Here is a 7,500-nt window from a genome sequence, read left to right on the forward strand (position 1 = left end):
TGTCTTATTCATCTCAGCGTCAGTCAGTGTTTCATCTTAAAAGCTTCAAACAAACATGGCTGCACTTCTCCTCTAATGCCCATGATTGTTCTGTTTGTCCGCGATGAGCCTCTGTACATTCATTGTGAAGTGAATACAGTAAACAGGTGTATCATTTAGTACTGCGATCGGAGGAGTATCATGCATCTGGCCCATGACACACCGTCCAACTGAGAGACACGCTGTACATTCAGATGTCTCAGAGGAAGACGTATGAAGGACGTTTAACCTGAACATTTGTGCAGTGTTTCCTCTTCATCATTGTTATCTCCTCCTCGTCTGAATTCATCACAATCTGACACTTAAAGAGTGTTCGTGCCCAAACATCAGGGAGATCTGAGCAACACCGAACAGCTGATGTTATGAGGACAAAAATCAGTTCTCATAAAATGGACTTTTCTTGTACAGTTTGACTTCATTCTGTCTGTTTAATCGTTGAATTAAAGCCAGCCTGATAATATTAAAGAGCTGATGATTCTCACTTTGATTAATCTGACAATTATTAGCTCTATTAATCGTTTCACTCAGAAAACAGGCAAAGCAACGTCCTCGCTGACGTCTCTAAAGGCTTTAGTCCAGCAGTTTTAAGACATAAAGCCTGAGACCCTGAAGAAACTTGAAGGACTTAAATGAATAATTTATCATCAATGGTTTCTGATTATTTTTCTGTCAGTTGACAGTCAGCTGATCATCACGCCTGGACAACACTGAGTTTTTGTTGTAGAATTGACTTTGTGCTCAGGCTGACTGTTAACCGAGTGAAACACTGACTTTAATGCTTCATTTTAGCCGTTTCCTCTTCGCTCCGGTGGATTAATGTCACAGATGCTCCTGACTGTATCATCTGGAGCCAAACGGATCTGATTTCAGGGTTTTCTGCACAGAAACTGTGAATCTGTTTGTGAAACAGTGACAGATGAATTTCAGATATCGTGTTTTCCTCCATGTGATACGCTGCTTTTCAAAATAAAACAGGATGTAACCTGATCCTCTGCTGACATGACAAACGTTTCTGTGAATGTGAAATCAGAGTCCCGCCGCCTCTGCTCTGTTCTGCCTGTGATCCGATCAATACCAAGACAACAGGTCTCTGATCGCTGATCAATGGAGCAGAAAAGGTGTTTGTGATCACCAATCGATAACGGGGAAGCATGGCTCTCTGATCACCGATCAATAACGAGTCAAATGGACCCAGGAAGTCTGCAGGAGGACGAGTTTCACATTAAACTTTAAGATATTTTTGGTCCTATCAATAACTCATTTGATTGATTAGGACTTTTTTATGAAACATGTCTTTTACTCTTTTCTTCCTCTCCAACCTTCCTCTCATCCTTTTCCATTTCCTGTCATCTCTGCTGGAAAATAACTACGTACAGTTACTTAAACACTGTGCTTAAGTACAATTTTGAGGTAACTTTACTACAGTGTTTCACATTATGTCACTTTCAGCTCCACCACATCTCAGAGGGGAAAAACTGCAGTTTTTACTTCAGCACATTTATCTGAGGAATGTAGTTACAAATGACTTCACAGACTCAGATTATCAACAGGAATTATAATCCACAGAAAATCTGAACTGGTACAAAACATTATGACACCCAGCAGTGATTTAAGCAAATAAAAACGGCTTTACAAACATTAAAGTCGGACACTTTAAAGCTCCAGTGTGGAGGATTTACGGCTGAAACGGAATCTAATATTCACAGTTTCCATCGATGCAGAAGCACCTGAAAATTACCTGAGAATGATCTCTTCATATCTACAGAGGAGCAGGTCCTCAGAGTCCACAGAGTCCACCATGTTGCACCGCCATGCTTCTACAGTAGCCCAGAAAGGCCAAACCAAACACTGACTCATGGAGGGGGAGGCAAGGGGTGTTCAGCTGGGTGCCATCTGCAACCTCACCACTAGATGTTTCTTCACACTGGACCTTTAACGGTACGATAAGTAAGAACTGGCCACCTGCTGAGGTCACTCCAAACGCTAACTGCTGCTCCTCATTGAGATCTTTGCTGGAGCTGCCGGCTGCTACTGAAGACACTGAATGAACTGATGTCCACCTGAAACGTGTCACTCTGACGAAGACAGACGACGGTCCAGTGAAGGACCAGTACGTAGGATTTGGTGACAGCTAGTGGCGAAGCTGCAGAACTGAAACCCCCCACCTCCCCCTCTGCCCCCCCCCCCCCCCGTCTCCCCCTCTGCCCCCCCCTCTGTCCCCCCCTCTGTCTCCCCCTCCGTCTCCTCTCTGTGACGGCTGGCGTGAGAAATGTAAAAAACTCTCTGGAGTTTGGTTTGTCCTTTCCAGGCCACTGTAGAAACATGGCAGACTGCAGGTATAAAGAGCTCACTGTCCGTCAATAACAACACCATGATGTTTATTTCCAGGTGATTCTGAAAACATACCTGTGAATATCATGTGACCATTCTGCCAACACATCCCATAAACCCTCCACACCGGAGCTTTAACTAAGAAACACACAGCGAGAGTGCCGCCAGTCAAACTGACTGAGAGAGTAACAGGAGGAAGACACACACACACACACACACACACACACACACACACACACACACACACACACACACACACGCGCACACGCACGCACGCACGCACAGTGATGAAGAGCAGCACATGGCCGGTCAGTCTGAGTGTTTGTGTGAAACCATTAGACGACCATCAGCGAGCAGCACTTCACTGCAGCGCGCGCACACACACACACACACGCACACGCACGCACACACACACACACACACACACGCATGCACGCACGCACACACACACACACGCACGCACGCACGCACGCACGCACGCACGCACGCGCGCGCACGCACACGCACGCACGCACACACACACACACACACACACACACACACACACACACAGTAGGACTGAAGCACAGGATCCAACAGATCCTGATCAAACAGAGTGAAGCATTAGCAGTAAGTGAAGCTCTGAAGTGATCGGGCTCACAGAGCGTCACCTGATTCTATCAATCTGTTTCTAGCTTGTGTCTTCTGTTCACCTCAAAGTGCTCCAAAGTACTCGTACTCCGTTTTGAAGCAGAAAGTTCAGCTGGAATCTGAGTGAAGACATTTAAAGTTATGCTCACAGAGACCTTCCTCAGATTAAACCACATTTCTGATGGACACTTCTCCTGCAGTAGTCACTGACTGTCAGTGGTCTGCCAGGCCTTGGACTCAGACTGGCTACCAGTAAGTCCAGTAATTCAAGCCCTGTGCATGAAAGACATCTCCAGCTCCAGCAATGAAAGCTTTCAGCCATTAACAGTCTCAAAAAAAAGGATCTAACACGATAAAAATCTTGAACTTCTAACTGATAGATGCATTTTGTGCCACAGCTCTTCGCCGTGTTTTCGTCGTGTAATCAGCTCTCTGCTGAACTTTTCATTGCTGTTGGTGAAGTCTGCCAAACGATGAAGGGTTGACTGGAAACGCCGCAGGCTGCGCTCCAGAGCGACCGCTCGTCATGTGACGTGATTGATATCAGCCTCGGTGCTTGCTGCTCGCTGTCCTGCGGTCGATTCACAGCTGGATTCATTTACTGCCAGCTCAACGTTTCCTGCTGCTTCACATCAAAACACTTCAACTGCACAAACACGGGTGGCTTTTATTGTGAAGGAGTCACAGGAAACTGTCGCTGAGGTTAGCGCTGACTGCCACCGTTAGTGAAAAGTTTGTCGACAGAACTACTGATCGATTTTTGGTGCGTTTTTCCTGTCGGCTCGTCAGTTACTGACTGAAATATCAGCTGAGTCTGTTCGGCTTCACTGGAAACTGACGCACCAGCTGCTCCAACGCATTTCTGACAAAGAGGTCGCTCATATCCTGAATGTTTGGACCTCCTCATGAGTTACACAGTGTCAATGGATGGATGTTCACGGATCCATGTTTCAGTCTGAATTAAACGACAGAAGCTCGAGATGGCTGCAGTCGGCGGCGTGGCGGTGAGGCGTCCATGTTCCATTTTCAGATCATTCTGTTATTGAGCATCGCACGAGAAAACTGGAGCTTTTAAAAAATACTCAAATCAAAAAGACAAAGCTTCTCCAACAACAAAACATCGTTCTTCCATATTTCTTCCCTTTTTTTGAATTTAACAAAACAGGCCGAACAAAAATGTTTGTTTAAAAGACAAATCAGGTGATAGTTCTCTAATTTTACAGGTCAATAAATTCCAAGCAGTCAATGCTAACTGCTAACTGCTAACTGCTAACTGCTAACAGTTCAGTCTTCCTCTGAGCCGCTGACCTCCATTAAAACTCATCAGTGAGCCTCACTGTTGTTCCTTCATCACATGAACACACACACACACGCACACACACACACACACACACACACACACACACACACACACACACACACACTCCTGCTGCCACAAACACTCACTGCAGCTCCAAACGTGCATTCATCCGCCGCTGAAAATAGTCCCAGCAGATGCTCCACTCCCTCCTGTTTGTTAGAGCGAGCAGCTGTGTGAGATTATGAACGTTACCAAATGAAACTTTTCATTTAAACTAAACATTTGTGAGGCGTTTTAAAGAGTTTGTCTGAGAGTCGCAGACAGGAAGAAGACGGCGTTGAGACACAGCAGACATGGCCAGACCACAGCGGGCACGCGACCCCCGTCACGACTGAACTCGACTTTGCGTCGCCGTTTTTCCGTCGATGCGTTTCAGATCATTTTTCTGCTTGAGTTCAAACTCAGCTTTACATTTATTTTAACGGCAGAAAAGAATAAAATGACATTTCATCGTGTGACGGCTACAGAAGCAGGTGTGTGAATATTAATGAGCACAATGTGTGTGTGCATGTGTGTGCATGCATGCATGCAAAAGTGTGTGTGTGTGTGCGTGCATGTGTGTGTGAATGCTAACCACCGTTAATAGCAAACACACAGAACTTCATCACTAATTCATACCACTGGATTACGTCAACCTCAGCACACACACATGCACACGCACACAAGCACACACGCACGCACACACACACACACACACACACACTATGTAATCTTCTATTTTTGTCTTCTCCACTTCTACCTGTTATTCTATATTTTTCCACATTTTTCTGCCCACAGACTCTCAACTGTACAAAAACAACTCAACCCACTCTGTTCTCTGTTCTCTGTTTGATTCTGTTCTACTCGAACAGAATAAAACAGCAGAACAGAGTAATATATGTTCTATTCTATTCTGTTCTACTCTGTTCTACTCTGTTCTGTTCTGTTCTACTCTGTTCTACTCTGTTCTACTCTGTTCTGTTCTGTTCTACTCTGTTCTGTTCTGTTCTACTCTGTTCTGTTCTGTTCTACTCTGTTCTTCCCTCTCTGTCCTGATGTTCCACTTCTGCTCTTTTCGTTCTGTCTGTATTCTTTCTACTTTCCATCTTTCTTTCTTTTCTCCTTCACTTTAAGTTTTCTACTCTGATTCCATTTTCTTCTTCTTCTCCTTCTTCTTCTTCTTCTGCTCTCCCCTCCAAACTCTTCCTCCTCTCTCCACCCCGCTGTCCCATCCTGCTCCTCTTCTCCACCCGACTTCTCCACTCCCTTCCTATTCTATTCTCAGCAGTAAGCGGTGTATCTGGAGCAGTTTTCATCCTACTTACCACAGCTGATGATGATGATGATGATGAAGGTGAGGGAGGTGAAGAAGAAGAGGAGTGGTGAGGAAGGCAGAAGCAGTTTTTTCCAGGTGTTCGCGGGACGGACGGATGCAAGAGGATGGAGGAGTAATAAAAAAGAAGGAGGAGGAGGAAGAGGAGGAGGAGTGTTGTTTTACTGTCTCAGATCTGTCCTGCTCTGCTGCCGCGGCAACAACCACATCTCCTGTCATCCCTCCTCTCTCTCTCTCTCTCACACACACACACACACACTCGCTCGCTCGCTCTCTCTCTGGCTCCACCTCCCATTTGCTTGCTCGACCCTCCCCTCCCTCTCCCTTCTCTCTCTCTCTCTTCTCTCTGTTCGTTGTCATTTGTCACCCTCTTCCTCCTCTTCACTCCCTCGTGTCCCTCTTTTTTCTCTCTCCACACACGCACACACACACACACACACACACACACACACACACACACACACACACACACACACACACACACACACACACACACACACACTGCTCCACATTGAACAGACTGATGGGAGTTTCGTGTTGGGAGGAGAGGAGGAGGAAACAGAGGAGGAAGATTACTGTCTGATGATGCAACAAAGCAATGAAACATAAAGTGTCCAGACTGAGAGAAGAACTGATCTGGTGTCAGTGATCTGAAATCATCTTTACTTTCCAAAACGCTCTTCATCAAACAAAGATCTGATGAGGATAAGAGTTACGTTTACAGTGAAGAACTGCGGTCAGGATGAAAGAAAGGATAATTATTATTATTACAATTACTTTGATGAATTAACACTTTAACTGTATAAAACCCACTTTTGTCACAATTTTGTTTTTTTTGCGACGACTTTTTTTAATGAAGATCTGACTTTTTAGTAGAATATGAACTTTGCTCTCATAAACTTTTGCTTTGTTCTCAATTTGACTTTTTGGACGGTTCTTTCACAATAACGACTTTGTTAAATTAAAACTAAAAACAGGTTTCATAATGAATTTCTACATTATCGACATCACACTCTTCTGAAGACCTATTTCAAACTTCTGTTGATGTTTGTTTTTCTGTGTGAAATTGGATTTTTATTTCCATAATGCTGATTTTTTTTCTTTTTAATGAAATCATGACTTCACTAAATCATCATCAGCACTCAGTAACATCGTGATTTACAACATTAAACGTTAAAGTCTTCATTATTTGGTCACGTTTAAACTGCAGGCGAGAGAATTAAGTTTTAATTTGAGTCTGTGAATCGTGTTTGAGGTCAGGTTTCGTTTGTTCCCTCAGAGACGTGAAGGAAACACAATCAGCTCACCGCTTAGTGAGACAAACCACTGCTAACACACACACACACACACACACACACACACACACACACACACACACACACACACACACACACACACACAGCTGGACACTGGAGCTGCACACTGAAACATTTAAGCAGCAAACTGAAGCTGAACAACAAGCAGCTAAATGTCGTCGTGTGTTTTTCCATCAGAATCAGACTGAAGGGAAACGGGTTCATCCTCAAAACTCAGGTGTTTGGTCAAAACGTCCTTTAAATCTCTCCGTCCACCTCAACCACCCGGCTCATTGGCACAAACGCTCCATCTGCTGGTAAAGATGTGTGAGACGGTCGCACTTTGGTTAGCTTTAGCAAAAGCTAGCTCAGTGCTAGTTTCTCACAGGATGCGACGCCCGGCCTCCTGGATGGAAGCTGCGTTTGTTTGTAGTTTCTTTTTATGATCAACCCAACAATAACTGTCAGATAGCAGGAAGCGCTTTTTGGCCAGCCTATGAACGGCTGAGGTAAATTAGTGATACTTCAGACCA

The 7,500-nt window shown here is 44.7% G+C and overlaps 1 protein-coding gene across 1 annotated transcript in view; it reads right to left on the reverse strand.

Annotated features, from left to right (window-relative positions):
* The window catches only part of kcnd1 (potassium voltage-gated channel, Shal-related subfamily, member 1), a 55,684-nt gene extending 49,772 nt beyond the window's left edge, over positions 1-5,912 (reverse strand). Inside the window, exon 1 of the mRNA XM_070967898.1 lies at positions 5,665-5,912. The gene's annotated coding sequence lies outside the window, so the exon portion shown is untranslated. The remainder of the gene's footprint in view (positions 1-5,664) is intronic.
* Positions 5,913-7,500: the final 1,588 nt, after the last annotated feature.

Source organism: Chaetodon trifascialis, chromosome 8 (assembly GCF_039877785.1).
Source record: "Chaetodon trifascialis isolate fChaTrf1 chromosome 8, fChaTrf1.hap1, whole genome shotgun sequence".
Classification (NCBI taxonomy): domain Eukaryota; kingdom Metazoa; phylum Chordata; class Actinopteri; order Chaetodontiformes; family Chaetodontidae; genus Chaetodon; species Chaetodon trifascialis.